Source organism: Aptenodytes patagonicus, chromosome 2 (genome assembly GCF_965638725.1).
Source record: "Aptenodytes patagonicus chromosome 2, bAptPat1.pri.cur, whole genome shotgun sequence".
Classification (NCBI taxonomy): domain Eukaryota; kingdom Metazoa; phylum Chordata; class Aves; order Sphenisciformes; family Spheniscidae; genus Aptenodytes; species Aptenodytes patagonicus.
Genome location: NC_134950.1, coordinates 87,225,860 through 87,245,490, shown reverse-complemented (window position 1 = coordinate 87,245,490; position 19,631 = coordinate 87,225,860).

Below are 19,631 nucleotides of genomic sequence, written 5' to 3'. Positions count from 1 at the left end.
TAATTTGAGCAAGATGATTAAAAAATGCATATAAAGATAAAACAAAACCTTTAGTCTTTAGCCAACAAGAAAAAATATCCAGTATCTCAGGATGTTTTACAGTAGAAATAGAAAAGAAATATGTGAAGAGATCCTGGGGACTGTCACTCTATAAAAAAATTAAAGTGCATGTATCTAAACAATCAAAGCCTGGAGTAAAGTTCAAAAAGTGAGTCAGGCAAGGGGGGGGGGGGGGGAAATAAGGAAACTCCAACCTCATTTTTCAACAGAGGCAATTAAAATAAGAGGTCCTACTCCAAGTTCCTAGAAAACTACTGAAAAACTTCCCTCACTGACTGACATTATTGACATGACTAGTGCTCCAAGCTAGATGACTGCTGCAAACATCTTTCTGCAAATATTTTGGTAAACTTTAAAACTATTTTACAGTTTGGTTATATTTGTTTTTCTTTTGTTCTTTTTCCATTAGTGTTCCAGAAAAGGCACTCTAATTTTCAAAATGTAAGAGGAAGACAAAAGTGTTATAAACACATGTATTAATATTAGTTCCTTAATCATACCACAGCAGAATCTACATGTTATTCTCCCTAGAGGAGAGATAGGCTCCCCATGTTATTCAAAGCAAATAATTAATCATTACATAAGATGAAGAAAATACATGAATGTAAAGATTTACACTAAGCAAATATGGCCATCGTAAAAAGTTTTACAGAGTAGGAAAAAGATTAAGTGGTTTGGCACTGCATTGCCACTGTCAAACAATGGCATACGTATGGACACATATAAAGATCATTTCCTAGCATTATCCACAGAAATTTTCTTGCTTAAAACAATGTGTCTGTAAACAAATCAAGGATATGACAGAATTTCTTTTCTGTATGTCTTGGAGAGAGAGAATTAATTAATTTCTGTTCCCACATCACTTCAGACTCTGCTTATTGCCCTCAGCCACCAGCCAATGGCACACAGAAAAGGAGAGCAGCACCATGAAAATGGCAAAGAGCTCATCTGCAGCTAAATATAGATAATTGTTAGTGTCGCAAGTCAAGGTTCTTGTATGGCAGTGGGCAGCTGTGCCCACAACCTGTAACCATGATGTCTTGTCAATGAAGTAGGTACAGCGGTAAGGCTGGGCTGCCTGACCATTTGTAGTGATCCTGACCGGAGACCATTGCACATGGAGGAGCTAGTGATCCATGTAACAGTAAAGCTGAGCATGCCCAGGTCTGTGCTGTGCTGTGCTGCACAATCCTTTGGCTGCAGGACAAACTCAGCCAGCTCGTTGTAATAGAGGAGCCTGCAGGCAGCTCCCACTTGGTACCTGCGATTACACCACCTGCCTGGCCTTGCCTTTACCTAACTGTGCATCGAGAAGTTCTCCTGAGAGCATGACTGTAGAAATGATTAATAGAGCTGTTTCCTTGTGAGAAAATCCTATAATCCCTTGAATGACTGAAAGAGGAGAATCTCTGCTGTGGAGGGCATCTGCATGGTGTTCTGCATGTGGGTCAGAGTCCTGTTCAACGCTACGCTGCTCAGGGCTCCCAGCATCTAGAGCAACTTAAGATTACCTATGCTATTCTCCTTTTACAGTGTTAGCTCCAAAGAATAGCATTGTGAATGACACCTTACAGAGTCTGAGTGCCTTTCTTACTGGGATCAGAACAAACCAGCACCTCCCAGTGCAAAACACCATTGAAACTGGAAGAGGCAAGAAATGGGGGAACGATCGAATAATCTCTTACAGGAATAGGAGTTTGGGGATTTCTAAAACTCTGTGAATTTGAGCCATGCTGAACGAGTATTTTCTCCAAATAAGAACTACAAAGCAACCACAGAGCGTCAAAATTCCAGGCATTTGAAACAACAAAAGAAAACCAGATTTCTAAACGTGAAGCAGAGGAAGGGGCAAAAGTGCTCACTGTTCACCCTTTCTCTAAAAGTCTGGTGATCAAGGCAGTACCAGGCTTTGATACTCTGCTTTCACCTGGATCAGAGAAACTGTGCACCAAAGAAACTGGATGCTTCTATGCATTGCTTCTCTTTGATTTATACCATGTTGTTGTCTGCAGTGGCTGGACAGCAACTTGATAAATCCAGGACATCTGTTCAGTAATGGGTCCTTTGATTCCTAGACATAAAGAAAGTATTTTCTTATTGTTTGGGATCTGTAGAATGTTTCTTTCTTTGTCATTACAAATACTAAGGTGTCTACAAATGAACAAAGCAAGATGTACTGGGGGTTAAGTTGCAACAAAAAATTACTCGCAATCTTTGTACTTCCAGGTGGATTTTAAATTATGTCACACAATGTAATCATTCAAAATGTTTTATCAAACTTTTAGGGTCAGATTATCTGGCATCAACACAGGTATAAATATAAATAACTAGTACAGAGAACTTGCATGGGATTTACACAGACCAGAATTTTTAACAGGCTAGAATTTGGTCCCTAGAGAAAAAACACTTCAGTCAAGACTGTTAATGAAATAAGACAGCATATGAGTCAAAAGGTGAAAATCAGGAAATCACAGCAGAGTCTGCATGACATCTAAGCTTTGAGGAAGGTTACAGGGAGCTATGTGGCACGATGAGTCAAATCACTGTATGGACTTCTTATTGCAGAGATCTAGATTTCCTCACAAGCAGAAGACATCTTGGTTTAAGCATGTTGATATCTGCACACACACATACAAACACATATGTGCATCCACACACAGAGAGAAGGGAAAAAAGCAAGTTTGGAAAGTTAAGATAAAACTTTAAGAACTTTAAATTTAAGAAGTTAAATCAGAAATTGAATCAGCAAAATAAATATTTTTTGAGGAAAGTTTTGGAGAGTACAGCCATTATTCAAAGTGTTTATCTACTTATACTAAGTAATATTGAGTAATTCATAGCCTTTGGGATTAGTGGAGAACAGTCTCACATGGGAAAAAAAAATCTCTTATACTTTCTGTTCAAAAGCACAATTTCTGAAAACTACCAGATATTGAATAGAAACAGGATATCAGAGTCAATGATTCCCCCCCCCCCCCATTGGTCACTTCTTCCAAAATACTATCAGCTTGTGGGACCTGCCTCTCCCAGTGTGTCACATCCTTTTCCATCCAGTGCACTGCCCTTCTACCTCCACAAAAATGGTGAACTTTACATTCCTGAGCACTGAAGAGGAACCAAACATTATGCTCAGGGAAAATTTTTGTGAAAATGGGAAATTTTTGTGGAATGTTCGTAATTGAGTTTGAATCCTAAGGTAAATTCTTACAGTATGGTTGTTCAGAGTCCTAGGAGAAAATTCCTATCAGCCTGTCTAATGCTGACCACTCCTACAGCTAAATTTACATGGAGTCTTTGATTATTTTATAGGTGTTTTTAGAATTCTGTGCACAGATTGTAGCTAACTCAATTTCTCAGTATTTTTCTCTATTATCTTTCATCAAATGAAAACCTAGAGAGTTAGTTTATGCTAAACCTTATCGAAAAAATTATTCTTGTAAATTTTTTCAGTCATACAAGTCAACATTGAAATCTCAAATAAATTCCTATTCAGTGTGTCGAAAGATCAAACTTCCACAGGAGTAGAAGCCATTCATATTACATAAGTGTCTCAAAGTTTTGCTAGCACTAGGCAAGCTAGGAGTTGTTTCTCCCAAAAAGTGGAGATTTGAGAAGACATCAACCATTACATATGATTTTTCAAGTAGTGTTAGCCAGAAGGAAAACTGAAAACCTTTAAAAGAGGTTTTAAAAGAGAATAAATATTCATTTGGAAATATCAAAACGATTTAAAATAAAATTTTTAACATTTCATTTCAAAGATTTTTTTTCCATTTCATTTTTTATTCTTTTGCTAATAGGTTTTGCATAATTAATATGGCAACTTGAATAAAAATTTCAAGTTGACTGAAAAATGAGCAGTTATTTTTTTCCATTTTGTCAAAAATAATACTAAAAATAGTTTGGTTCCATTCAAACTGAGTTCTTCCTAGTTTTGAAACTCACCCACCAAATTGAAAGAAAACTATTATTCTTTCAGCTTTACTTTGAATACCAGGAATAAGCTCAATATTTTTTAAGTGGTTCAGCATTAAAAGCAGCAAAATCGTGCTGTGAGTTACATTTTTTAAGGTGTAAGTACTGAAGAGGTATTGATGAATATTTATGGCTAATAAAGGAGTAATGATATCGCAGTACCTACATTAGTTCAAATGCTCTCATTATAGTTAACAACAGGAGGTTTATACAAGTAAAGGCTGAGTAAAAACTACAGGAAGGAGACTAGAGGAAATGCAATTCCTTTTAGTGAACTTCAGAAGGATTCTACAGTGTACCTACCATTAGAAACACTCACATTTTGATAACTTAATTCGTGTTTCAATGTCATGCACATATTTCACATGTTGAGATACAGAACAACTTTAATTTCTATAACTTCAGTACGCTTTGAAGAGGCAACTATGAAATACTAAACTATTTACAAGGCAAAATGGGCTGCAAAAACAAGATTCAGTAGCAGGCATGTGACTTACTGTATCAAAATTTTATATCAAATTAGACTTCATGTTTAGAAAATCTGGTATAATATCATAAAGTTGGGAAGGGTGGGCAGGTAATGGTGACTGTCAACATTTCCAGCAGAACAAAAAGATCTTTCTCCTTTACAAACTTGAGTCGCCATCAATCTATCATATTCTTGACAAAAATGCTAGAGCTATTTACTGCTATCTTAATCATATATGCAATTTTGTAATTACTAATACAGGTCCAATTACCTTCTTTATTCCAGGGTCATATCAGCAATACAATCACAATTTAAAATCCCTGATAAAGGGGCTGAGAAGACAGAAATGAGAGGGAAGAAATAAGACTGCTTTCTGGTACAACTGTGTGGTACCAGTAATAAAAATAATGACGTTATTATTACTGTTATTCATTAGGATACATATTTGCTTTTATTTCAGAAGATATGGCTTTATCCAGAAGAAAAAATGAGGTATAAATTATCCTGATTTATACTGGAAAAACAGACAGCATTTTTGCATTAATTTTTATTTATTTTATTTTTTTTTTTTTTAGAAATGAGCTGTAAGAAATGTAAAAACCCAATTAGAAAGTTAGCATAATTGGAAAGTGAAACCTCCTTCAGATTCACAACATTAATCTTCGAATATCCATCAGAGACTTATTCACAGTTTAATTCACAGACGGTGAAGTTAACATATACAGCGTGCAGTGTAAAGTCACAGGCTAACAATCAATACAGCTACATAGTCAAATGAAATACCAGCTATTTTGTAGCTTCTATATGCATGAGCAGCTCTCTGACAAATTCTCCAAACTACAGCTATTCTTTTACTTATTACCAACCCCTGGTGCTTCTTAGTATTGCCCTTCTTCTTCTCTCTTCTGTGAAGCTCTTCACATGTGTAACGATGTCTTGTGAAAATTGTACAGAAGTAACTCTACATCAGCCCAGTGTAGCACGCAGGAAAAAAAAATGGATCTTGTAATCACTGAAGCTGCACAAGCAAAAGTTCATGGAGCTCCCTGGAAGCGTAATGGTCCACATTTATGATTTTTGGTTTATGACTGAGGCTCAAGAAAGAATTCACATTTTCAATTATGTGTATAATCTTGATGGAAGAGTCTCATAATTGAAATGTCAATAAGAGAGAAGTAATTATACGGAAAAAAGAGGAAGAAAAGGAAAAGGTGGATGGGTGGTGCAATATGTCAAAATATCTGAAAAAAAAGTCAGCAAGATGTAATTTGATAAAAAGTGTTGAGCATTAGTTCTCTGGTAATGAAGAGAGAGGATAACTATTATGAAACATGATACCAACCTCCAAAATGGGTAGAAAGATGAGAAAATGTTTAGATTTTACAGTGATTTAAATCAATTTCCACAACTTCACTTTACTTGTATTTTTAAAAACGCAACCCCTTCCTGCTTTTTGATGCTGTTAATTCATTTATAAGAACATATTTTCTGAATTTATTTTCAATACTTAATATCACTAATTCACTAATCCTAATCTCCCCATTCTCAGTATACAACCTGATAACAGACAGAAGCTGCCACAGAGATCGTAGTGAAACAATTTCTTTTCTACCAGCACCAACACAGAGCTTGAGTAAATAGGTATCTACTTGCTCTGTGATACTGCTCTTCACTGTCAAGAAAAACCAACCCTCTAATAAATACTGTGAAATGAACCTAATTTCTGATAGTTTATAAAGCTGCATATTACAAAGTCAAAAGAAAGGTTTCTTTTCACCAAGATAGTTAAAAATATTCTAAGTGTAGAAGGTGCATGTAGTCATAGCTCCTAAATTTGATTTTAGATACTAAAAATAATAAAAAAAAATCCTTTTGGAAGCCAAAGTTAGACCCAATTTTAATGGACACTATAATTAGTGTATAGCAATTAAGAGGAATATAAATATTAGACATGAATTCCCATATGGAGGAGGGCTTGTTAAACACAAGCTTATTCTACACTTGACCTTACTCTGGTTTACTTAAGGAAACCAAGTCCAGAAGTCGGTTTTGCCATCCCTACGTAAAATATTCAAACCCACAAATTAATTTTAACTTTGAAAGAGTCTGTTCTATTTCAGAGAAGCACACCAAAAGTGTCATTTAAACAGTAAGGAAGCTCTTATGAAGTCAGGTTTTCCATGGCAGATGTTTTATGGATTTTCTGGCTGAATTTTTTAGACTGAGGACACAAAGCTGACTAGCTCACTTTTTTGTTTTGCTTCCCCAAATTACTAAGCACCTACAACTGTGAAAACTGTAAAGGCAAAGGAAACTGTTTGCACAAAGTTGTTTTAAAAATATATGTTCAAAAAAAGTTTTACACACTCCTATGGGCATTCCTGACCATTCTCAAGTTTTTTTTATTAAGCATTTAATGTATGCTGAAGAGCAGCTCTTGAGGCAGAAAGGTATCTTCTACAATCCCTTAATATATTTTTCTTAAACTCATTATACAGTTTTTCAGAGTTACAATGAAGAAGGAAGAAAGAAATAGTATTTCTTTAAGTATAAACATAAAGCAGAAGGGTGCATATGCCATTCGATTTATCTCTGTCCTGCTTCCTACTTGATGTAGGCAAAAACCACGTCTTCAAAGATGAAAGTTGGCTTGATATTATCCACTAAACTGCATTTATGTTTTTTGCTCCGTTGAGTGAAAGATATGATAGTTCTTTGAATATTGATTTCAGACTTCATTTCTCCTGGACATAACAGTAGAATTAAATCTATTCCATTTTCAAAGTTTAGTTTGATGTTTAACACTTTTAAAGATATAAAAATGGGAAATGTTAGGGGTTGTTTGGATGATTTCTAAATAATCTTTTTAACAGATCTCACGTTAACAATGTCTCTCATATAAACCAAAGGAAAATCCTTTCAATCAGCAATGATTTTGAAAACAGTTGATTGCATCTCTGAAGCTCACTTCTTTTGAAACTTCATTACTGCTAATAAAAAGAGCTTTTGACATTTTGAAAATGTTTAAGTTTGGTAAAGAGCTTATGAAGTGGTTGGCAATGACATGACTTCAGAATGTAAACACTCTAAATATAAAAAGTGTCAGATTTCAGCTGATATCATATTTTAGAATCCATAGTCACTAGAAAGTGTTTGGTTAATTACATGTTTTCATCTCTAAAAACTGCAATTAAAGAAAGGTCTGAACACTAATGGTCTGATGGGCGTTGATATTTGTCCTGGTTTCGGCAGGGATAGAGTTAATTTCCTTCCTAGTAGCTGGTACAGTGCTGTGTTTTGGATTTAGGGTGAGAACAAAGTTGATAACACACCGATGTTTTAGTTGTTGCTAGGTAATGCTTACACTAGCCAAGGACTTTTCAGTTTCCCATGCTCTACCGACTGAGGAGGCTGGAGGTGCACAAGAAGCTGGGAGGGGGCACAGCCAGGACAGCTGACCCAAACTGGCCCAAGGGACATTCCATACCATGTGACGTCATGCTCAGTACATAAACTGGGGAAAGCTGGCCGGGGGGGCCGCTGCTCGGGGACTGGCTGGGCATCGGTCGGCGGGTGGTGAGCGATTGTACTGTGCATCACTTGCTTTCTGTATTATTATTATTATTATTATTATTATTATTATCATATTATTATTATCATTTTATTTCAATTATTAAACTGTTTTTATCTCAACCCATGAGTTTTTCTCACTTGTGCTCTTCCAATTCTCTCCCCCATCCCACCAGGTGGGGGGAGTGAGCGAGCGGCTGCGTGGTGCTCAGTTGCCGACTGAGGTTAAACCACGACAATATTTCCACTGACAGACTTGCATGAGTTCACTGAAGTTCCAGAAAGATTTCACACCCATGCAACTGAATGCAGAATCAAACTGGTAAGTTTCTCTATTACAGTGCATTTAAATGCAAATTTCTCAATTTCTTCTTGAATAAAATCACATTTAAATGGACTACAGTACTCCAGTGTTACTGTCTAAAATATTAACTATATTGGAAAAAGCTGCATTTGACATTCATTAAAATGTATTACACTGTCATTTGAATGGACATTTTAAGTATTAATTGCATAAAATAAAAGGTAATGAAACAGTGCATAGATGCCAAAGATATGTAATGTCATTCTTCTGACCATCTCTGTCCCCAGTGAGAAGAGCTAAAAATAAATTTTTATTGGTATTAGCCATTAAAAATGTGCTCTTTCCTCTATGGAAGAATGAAAGCTTTAGCACTTAATAAAGCAGAGCTAGATTCCACCTAGCCCATACATTCCCATACAATACGCTGAAGTTGACTGAAAATTGCCATTCCCTGGGACTCAGCCATTACTGAGATTTCTGTGGTCAAAGAAACAGAGGGAAAGCTACTGAATTTCTCTCACGTCAGTCAATCAATGAACAGATTTAAGGGACTATGGTTAAAAATTGGCATTGTAGTTGTCTTAATGCCTAAGGAGCAGAATAATAATACCTAACTTAAATCAAAAGATCAGTTTTTCTCTTGACTAATAAGAAGTAGCACTGTATAACGAAAACACCAAATAGAAGTACTATCCCATTCATATAAAGGAAGAACACAATAACATGAGAAAAACCTATGGATATAAGTCTGACAAAGAGAAGTACAGATAATTTACCTGGCAGAAGTAGAAACCCTAAAATTAACTGGATTATGCCCAAGAATTTTTTTCTTTTTTTAATTAAGAATATCCCTTAATAAGAGCACTAGCATCTTATACCATGTAAACAGACATCCTGGAAAATGCTATTGGGATAAAAAAAATTGAGGTTATTACAATTTATTGGACCAGAAAGCATAATCTGCCTTCTTTTCTTCTGCCCTCCCCACAATAGGTTGTGCAAATAACAAAAAACACTTTTTTTTTTTTTTAATCACTTCTTTTTCCCTTATTGGACCATAATTATTCTTTGTTAGGTTTTGCATCTGAAACTTAACTTCGAAAATTTGCCACAAGATCGTTATTTCACAGAGCCAAAATCTCAATCCCAGAATCAGCAAATCTGTCAGAAAATTTCTGCTAAGGATTCTGATCTGGCAACTGAGCCCTGCCAGTATGTAAAAGGACTGAGTACTCCATGCTGCATTCCTGTGAATCACTATAATTAGCCAAAACAACAAATTGACCTTCAGGTAAAGTTATATCCTGTCATTTTACAGAGAGTGATGCAATGACAGTAAATAATACTAAGGAGAACGCCAAGTCTTGCCAGATTTATTCAATTCTACACATCATCGAGGAAAGTAGGAATTACAAACAAAAAGTTTAACAGGAGCTTCCCATTTGAACTAGAATGGTAACAACACAGTCCACTTTCCCCTGTTCTTGCCTGACATAATTTCTAACCCTCCCTAATAAAGCTCTGGAGCATAGAAAAGTCACAATATGTATGAGATTGTTCTGTCAGTATAGATGGCTGAGTTAAAAATAAAAAAAAACCCTACTTGGTGCTGCATCATTTTATTAGAAAATGTCATTTTAAAACAATGGACAGAAAGTTCCTATTTGGTTCCACTGTTCAGTTTTGACATTTGGAAGTTAATATTTTCTGTCTTTGAATGATTCAATTTTTAAATTTATATTGTGTTATAATATAATGCAATCATAAAGAAATTAACGCCAATGTTGAAAGCACACAGAACATTTTTAAAAGGAGAATATTCTTTTGTGATGAACTTAAAACATTCTATTTTCACTCACATCTGGAACTAAGAGAAATTTTGAAATCTGTGTGAAAAAGACTCTTCGTCCTCTGCAAAGTGCTTGTTATCACACAGCCAATAGAACACAGTGTAATTTTCAGTCTTGCAGATGTAGACATTTGACTGTTTTTCTCTTTGCTTTAAATATTTCCTGCCCGCTCCTGTGAATCACCAATGGGAGTTATTTGTATAACCACTATCAGAGACTTTGCAAATGTTTCCTCACATGCATAAGTGGGAAATAACAGCAGGAAAAGATGGAAAATGACAACAAATTAAGTTGCAGTGGCATTAACACCATCTTTGCATTTTAAGTTGTTCCTTGGTCAACCATGTTCTCCAGAAACTTACCTCACCTCAGCAACACAGCTCATGTTAACAAACTAAAGAAATAGCTTCAATGAAAGCTCTGGCAAGCGGCTACAGCGTAGGAAAGTAGCAGCAGGTAGTTTTCCTTTAAAGGTTAAGTAAACCCAGCTCCCCAAGATTCCTCCCAGGATACAGCACCTACTATTGCCTCCCACCAAGGCAAAGTTCACTCCCTAGCTAGTCAGTCGGGATAAATAACATCTACTCCTCCAAGTAATAGAAGAAGGTATGTGCATCCTGCTTAGCAGCTCTAATTGAGTAGAGTATTAACTTTCACTACACGTGATGATGCCTTTATTCCCCTTAGGCCTGTAGGGCTCTGATACACATCTCTTTCTTTACGTAATTTATCACTGAAGTTGCTTTATATGAGAACAGACCCCTACTTCACTCAGGGCATCTACAGTCACTGCCTTTGCAGGTTCACTCGGTGTCTGCTGAATGCTGGTTTGGGAAGGCTGCCAGATTTTCTTTTCAAGTTGGCTTGTGAGGGCTACTTTTGTTAAATCCTTTTCTGCAACACTAAAAATCCACTTATGGGTTGTGTCACTGTTGTCCACTAACTCCCCCTCTTCCCTCTAGTATTCCTCCACCAGTAAGAATAACTTCAACACAAACTGAACCAATTCAGGTTCGTCTGTCCCTTCTCATTATGATTTGATCTGACAAAACATATATGCACACATCTGAGCTGTCTGATGAGGTTCTCCACTAAGACAATGAAAAAAAACCCCAGAACTCTTTGGACATGATTCATTTCATAATAAAGCAGACAAATAAAATAGGTCAGATGAATCTGGCACTAAATTTTTTCTATTTTCCTGCGGTTACTTAAAATTATTTTTAGATAACTACTGGAAACCTAAAGTTAGAGGGATTCCACGCTTCTGTCTACATTAGTTTTTCTTTTTATTATGATCTGTGTTCCATTAACTCTGACAGTGCGTTAGACACACCCATATCACTCCAAAAGTTTACAGTGTAGTATGGCTTGTAATTAAATCAGTTATGCTGCTATGCATAAAGACATACATATTCCCACGTGAAACTACCATGCTCCTCTAAGTCGCTGGGTCTGAAAACCAGAAAGAATAAAGCATCTAATGTCCAATTTACTCAAGTGGGTGTTATGCAATCCTCCCACACAGGGCACTGTTCAGCAGAGTTTTTTTCATTTCCTCCTGAAAAGGTTTTAAATTGTAGGTTGTTTAAAAAAAAATAGTAGTTCTAGTTCAGATTAATTAATTTTAAAATCTGGCTTTGTGATCTACCTTTTTTTCTCTGTTATAGCCAGTGCTTGAAAAAGTAGTTTACTGATGCACACTTTAAAAATACAAGCACAATGTTCATGCTATCAATTTTTGGTTTTTTTCTGAAATATCTCTGTGAATGAGAATCAGGGTTCCCTGGGAAGCACTTGGAGGTTAGTAGCCTAACTGGTTGGTGATGGGGCTTTCGAGGCATGCTGATGTGACAGCTCAGTGTCAGGGCCCATCATCTCAGGTCTCACACATAACAAAGGGCTGGCTGTGTTACAGCAGGCCTTGGAGGGAGAGGAGAAGACAAAAGCGTACAATGCAGAGCCTGTCCACAGAGGAGGAGGATGTTGAAAGAATTAGTATAGCTCTGTGTGTGAGTGGGAGGGAATTTTAGAAAGCAGAAACCAAGCCCATGCCTGTTCAAAGTTGGGTGTAGATGCTGTTACAAGGGAAGAGCTAGAAATAATGTCTTGGAGTTACACTGAAATAGAAGAATCTGGTATGAATTGAATGAGAAGTGAAGCCCGCACAAGACTAGGGAGCTTAAAAGAGAATATTGTAATGCCAAGACAGTGGAGAAACAACAATAACAATGTTGCTTTTTTTAGCCCATATTTTAACACGTTTATTTTGTAGCATTTATTGGGTTGGACCTTCAGACTTCAGAGTGGATACCCCAATTCACACCGATCCCGATTTTACTTTCATTTATCACCCACTTCATTTTACCACTAGACTGCATAAGGGAGTTATAACCTAATAGACATAGGACCATGACATCTAAATTCACTTCAGCATTTAGCCACAGCATTTCTGCAGACCAAAATGCTTACCTCAGGAAAAAGTTTGTATTTCTATTTCCCAGGCAACTTTTCTAGAAGAAATAATACAGTAGATGAACTGCTCCCTAGGGTAACTGTTAGTCACAATGATCTTCTCTACATTCATATTCTTTGTGTTCATTACCATCATTAATTATACCTAGGAATGAAACCATCAACCACAATAAAAACCTAGTTAGTTCAGAAGCACGGCCTGCCTACTCAGCAACAGAAGCTTCTGTGTTATGCAGAGGACATTTCAGTATTTCATACTGCTTTTTTAGTGAATATAAAGTAAAATATCTGTTTATCATTCTGTTATGTACCACACAACGCATGTTGTAATCAATTGATCTGGGCTGATGGGATATGCAGTGCTAACTGGGACAGGAAAAAGAGTCAGTACTGATCATTAGTTTGGTTAGTTGATTATAGGTTCTGATTTTGGTGTATAAGGGATCATGTCTTCAATGTTGCTTTCAACTATGAACGTTAGATAAGAAAAGTGAGAAATATTTTAAAAAATACCAGTGTTCTTCCTTTAACACAAATCAAGAAATCTTCTGCTTGCAAATGGAGTATATTATGAGGAATGTATAAACTGATCTCAATTACCACATTATATTCACAATAACCCCATGGTAATATTCTTTCTATGGTCTGACAAGTCATGTATTGCTAGGAGTGTCTGGCTCTATAAAAATAAACAGAAGCCTGCACGTTACATTAGGAATGCATACTTCTTCTTTACTTTCTTTTAATTTTTAAAAGTTCTAAACTGTGATAATTCATTTAGGAGATCTTTCATTACTGTATATTTTATGACAGCACCTATAGGTTTTCAAAAATGCTAAGAATCACATATGAAAGTATATAAGAAATAGCTCTGGAGGTTTAGTGTAACATTAAAGTGGGATTATTTGAATTCTATTCATAAGCAGTGTCAACAGAAAAAACTCAGCCCTTGTCAGTGGTGGAAAAAGGTTACCAGACTAGAGGGTACACTGCTTTTTAATTAAAGATCTTTTTTCTTAAGTTTGTTCTATCCCATTTGGATAGAGCACAGGAGTTCTGTCTGGTATATATTTCCATGGTGCTTGGTAAAGATGTCTATGTTACTTTGTAATAGTTGTTAACAAGAATTTTTTTTTTTTGCAGAGGGTGCATTTAGCTCAGTATTATACATGACTGGTATGTGGCTAACTTTTGAATTTGACAGAAAAGCTGCCATATGACTGAGCTATAGTCACTGCAAGATAATAAATGTTTGCATGCTTGCTCAGCTTGTTCCATTTATATCTGCAGGATAAAAGATGTCCCATTCATTATTACTGTGCTTAAGCACAAAGAAGTAAAGAGAAACTCTTTGTACTATACTCTTGTTAAATGTCCATTTAGGTTTTCCAGTTAGGAAGCAACATACAACATAATAGTCCTTATTAATGCACTTCTTGAGTGTTGCACAAAAACATGGCAAGATTGCATGCATCTGAGGTATACTTTAAATCAGTACTAATGCACGTTTATTGTGTTTTGTAGTGTGATTTTGATTTAATTTCACTCTACAAATGATGTCTTGGGATTCCTGTCTCCAGGTACATTTTTTTTGGCACTTTTCTCCTCTGGTTCTGTTATTACTTCCCCTTTTTTCCATTCATTTTTCTTCCCTCTTCCTACTCAGAATGGCTCTAGTGGCTCCTAGTACTCATTTGTCTCAACCTCTCTCTTCTCTAAATCTTTTAAACAGGTTTCTCTACATTTGTAACTAGCAAATATTTGGATCATTTGTGACTGAATTTTAAAAAAAAAAAAAAAAAAAGAGAAAGGCAATGTAATTATCATATCTAGTAGGTAGAGACAACTGACTTTAGACTTAAGGAGATATTCGGGAAAGAGAAAATCTTGCCTTCTCCAGTTTCCACTCCAGTCGTCCTCTGGATCTGTTCAAGCCGCTCAAACTCCATGGATTTGGGAGGGATCCAGGAAGGGCAAGACATGAGGAAGGAAAGGATGGCAGAATAAACTGTAATCTCTATTACTTGTGTGATTTCTAACACAAACAGAGGTCCACACATCATATTAGAAGCCTATTATTATACTAAGTACATGTCAAGAGAACCATCCTTAAGATCCTGATACATCATCTCAAAACCGTGTGATTGAAAGGGATCAAAACTGAACCTGCAGAAGGTTTGAAGTTTCCAAACAGCAAATATTTAGATCTGAAAGAGACAAACTAGAGATGTTTCATGTTCACTGAATGTGGAAGAGGTTTCTAACTCCTTTAAGTTAAAATCAGGAAATCCAACTAAAATGCATGTAATAAGGAAAAGGGGAAAGAAAGGATTTGAAGAATACCAAAGATGTATGAATCGCAACCTCAGAATAAACAGAGGGCTTATAGGAAATGAAGAAAGATACATTTTATATATTAATAAACATTGGATTAAAATGAGAATTGCACCTATCAAAATCAAGGTTGAACTCTTCAGAAGAAGTTTTTCTCTCTTTCTTTTTCACAAAGCCCTTTAACTATATAAACAAATATAAGACCTAGAGATAAATTGTTTTGTGAGACTGACGCATGAGAGATGAGACATTTCTGCATCTGGCCCCAAAATGAATAATTTGTCTCATAATGACAGTATTCAACACTGGAGCAAAGGCAGAGTAACTAACAGAAACCTGGGCATGTAAGTTTTCTTATCCAAATTGGAATCAAAACTTGAAGTGCTTGGCCTGGGAAAATAAAAGGAAGATGAAGAAAATAAGTCTAGGAAAAGCCAATCTTCATCCAGAGCGCTGGCAAAACTGCCACATGAAATGACAAATCCTCCAGCAAATATTTTAAGCAAATCTGTTCAACTGGGAATGGTATCCTAGTAGCAAATACAGAAAAATAATATAGCAGCAAAAGAGAAAAGGAAATCTAGGTAACTAAAAACCTCAAAACATGCTAAGTTTCTTCTAAAAACTTGAAGTGAAGAATAATTAAATACATGGATAAGATTAGGAATAAATAAACTCAAAAAGATTTTCCTAAAGACAGAATATGCCAAACCAATTTGATGTCTTTGCATTATTTCATTTTGATATGGTAATAGATTTAGTAGGCAGGAATAAAACTATGAATCTATTTTTTCTGGTCTTCAGCAAATCTTTGGGTATACTGCTAAACAGAACATTATTGGCTAAACCCAAAAAAGATTGGATTAGTTCACAAATAAGGCAATGACTACAAAATAATTACCACCTTAAGTATCATAAAAGAGACATCTGAATAATTTTCCTTCAATCTTCCCATATTTTCTAGACAGCTTTTTACTTTAGTAAGCTTCTAAAGATAATTTTCCATCAATGGAAAACCATTCATTGTTCCATTTGCAGAAATCTTTTTTCTTAGCATAGAAACAATCACACAAGACAACATTTACTGTATCACTGCTTCAAACCCTCCTGGGGTTATGATTACAGGAAATGTTGTTTGTTTGTTGTTTGTTTTAAAAATATATATGCAGAAGGCAAATGTAACAAAGTAAAAAGCCAAAGGGTAACAATCCCTTGTGCACTTCCTATTTGAAAAATCATGTTACTTCTTTGTTCTTGCCAGTATTATTGCCTACAGTGAAGAAATTGCTAGGAAGAAAACCTACACGCATTGTACTGTGCAATTTCATTTTAGCCTGTTTTCTCTTGCTAAGCTGCTTTCTAAGAGATACCTCTAAAACAAGACAAACCTGTATTAGAGCATATTTGGCCACCTTTTGATCAGCTTGTTCATATAATAAAACTGCTTCAGTAACTTGCAAAATCCAAAAGCAGATATAGTTCTAGTTTCTGACCAGAACTTTGCACCTCATGATTTTCAAGTGAAACCTAGCTGAAAACAAACAAACAGAGCTCACAGGGTATTTACTTCGAAGTCAGTGCACAAAGGACGAGAGAATAAACCCCGACCAGAAACTATGGATGAGCTGTCCCATGTAATGTTATTTGACAGCAAGTATTTTTTTTCCTGGGGAAATCAAAATATCCTGTCTTTTTCTTTAAAAAAGGACCAAGTGAATATAAGCAATAAAGTTTGAATTAAGAGAGGTTAAACTCTACTAGCCTTGAAAAAGTGAACTTTAAGAGCTTCAGAACAAATCTTATACTCTTTGTAAGTAGGATATTTCAAGGTCTTATAAGAATAACATCTTTAATGGTGGTATCTCAGAGAATGTGTATAATTAGTAACTTATGAAGAGGTTTTTCAAAATAAACAAACTGATTTTTCACTACATCAAGCATTTGCATAGTATTTATGTAAAAGATAAGAATATGCTCCTCTAATAGGGGTGCACCTTATGTATCACATAGATATACACACCTTATACATATATATACACATATCTATAATAATGAATTTCTGAATACTGGATTAACATTTTTCGTGTTCTACTTATTTTTTCTTTTGTTTTATAAAGACAAAGAAACTTAAACATAAAAAAGCTGAACTTTACATTTTATTACTAGTACAGTAAAACACATCATTGTCTAAAGCAATGTTTAATTGCAGAAATGTTCTGTGGTGATTACTTTAGAGGGGAAGATGAGTAGAGTATTAAATTTCTAAATGAAATGACAGTATAACAATGTTAGCTCATATATATACTACAGATATAGCAATAGAGGTAGTAGTAAGACAGTGCAGGTCTATACAAGTTGGTAGTGTAGTTCTATACATGTCAATAATGTCACGTTCACATGCATTGAGGTCAAATTCATCCCTGTATTTTTACCACAGCTATAATGAACTATAAAGTAAACACTGCACTGTATAGTTATGATGCACCAAAAGTCCTTGCATATCATTTGACCAATGGTAATAAACAAAGTGAAGTATTTCAAAAGTACAGACTACTCTCGTTACTTGGTTTACAAGTTATATGCAAAAAGTAACCCTAAGGCTACATAGTTAAGAGCTAGGAAATTCCACAGGTTTTCTCTGCAACCTTGATTCAGCCCTTTTATAGGGTCTCTAATTACGTGACCACTGTGACAGATGCACCCACTCTGAGTGGGTGAACAGTACTTTGGTTCAGGCATCACTGACAAGTGGGCCTGACTGAAATCAGCCCTGTTGTGCAAACTGTGAGAACTGTGCTAGGTTGCGTCTTCTCAAGAACTAAGGAATTTAGGCTGTGTCTTATCAGGAGCTAACAGTACCAGCCCAAGCTGGGACTAGACAAAACTAAAACTGCTACAGCTGCACACCTGCACATACACCAAAATGGGGCGGTTTGACTATGAGTCAATCACTTTATGCTATAAAATTTATAGCCCCTCTAAGCCCATTGAGCTCTCCCATACGGCAGCAGCCTGCATGGCGATGTCCCCCTTGAGCAGGGATACCTCGCAAGGTTACTTCTCAAGGTTGAGAGACACCTTACCTGGCATCTGATATTATAACAAGGTAAGTGACATTTTACATTAGGCCTAAAAGTATATTGTATGCCAGCGACATTTATATATATCCAACTATACCTTAATTATTGAAAGTGTAGTAAGTAGTAGAGTATTTGACCACTGACGAAGTCATCGTCTAAATCATCATCTAATCACCGCCTAAATTATCATTTAAATCATTGTCAGATCATTGTCAGATCATTGGCTTCCACTGGAAGCCACCGAGGCGAAGGGCTCCAGAGCGGAGGATGGCGACGGGGGACCCTTCCTGAAGCGGCCAAACCGCGGCCAAACCCGCGAAAAGCAAAAGCGCAGGGAGCGAGAGGGAACCCCAGCCCCCCCATTCCCCGGGCCGGAGGAGGGAGCTCCTGACGAGCGGCAGCTCTGACTCAGCGTGGGCGGGGACAAGAGGGGCGGCGGCCAAACCCCCTCACTTAGAAGAGCAGCCCCCAGGGAGTGCGAGCGACCCGGAGCGTGGTGCGTCAGTTTGCGTGGCAGTTCGTGCAGGGAAGGCAAGCGGGCAGGGCACAGCCACCCTCCTGGCTCTAGAGGCCAACTCAATTGGTAATCGTCGGCTTCCGAGAAGAGGACCAGCTGTGGTTTCCACTCGGCCGAAAGCCATCACCAGAAGGAATGTGGCGACCCAGACGGAGCTCACACGCAAGCATACAGCTGTCCAGGTCTCTGGCTGCAGGGAGTCCTGAGCCTGTCAGCTGTACCGGAGGGCAGCAGAGACAACACCTGTGTGCGGTGTGACCAGGTGGATGATCTGCTCGGCCTGGTGGCAGAGCTGAAGGAGGAGGTGGAAAGGTTGAGGAGTATCCGGGAGTGTGAGAGGGAGATAGATTGGTGGAGCTGCACCCTACTGTCCCTGAGGCAGAGGCAGCAGATGGAGGCTCCGCGAGAAGCAGAGGATCCCCTGCCCTCTTGCCACCAGGTAGAAAGAGGGGACCTAAGCGACGGGGGGGGATGGAAACGGGTCCCTGCTCGGGGTGCCAGGCAAACCCCCGCCTGGCCTCCCTCACCTTCCCGGTTGCCTTTACACAACAGATATGGGGCCCTGGAACTTGAGGGCGAGGCAAACGAGGATGTAGACGAAGGTCCGTCCAGGGGGTTGCCTAGGGTGAGGCAGTCAGCCCCACGCATTACGACTGCCACTGCTAAGAAAAAAAGGAGGGTAATTGTCATAGGCGATTCCCTTCTGAGGGGAACAGAGGGCCCGATATGCCGACCGGACCCGTCCCACAGGGAAGTCTGCTGCCTCCCTGGGGCCCGGGTCAGAGACATCACTAGGAAGCTCCCTGGTTTGGTACAGTCTTCCGATTACTACCCGCGGCTGGTTATACAGGCTGGCAGTGATGAGGTTGCAGAGAGAAGTCCTGCAGCGATCAAAAGGGACTTCAGGGCACTGGGGCGACTGGTTGAAGGATCGGGAGCACAGGTAGTGTTTTCCTCTATCCCTACAGTGGCAGGGAAGGATACTGAAAGGAACAGG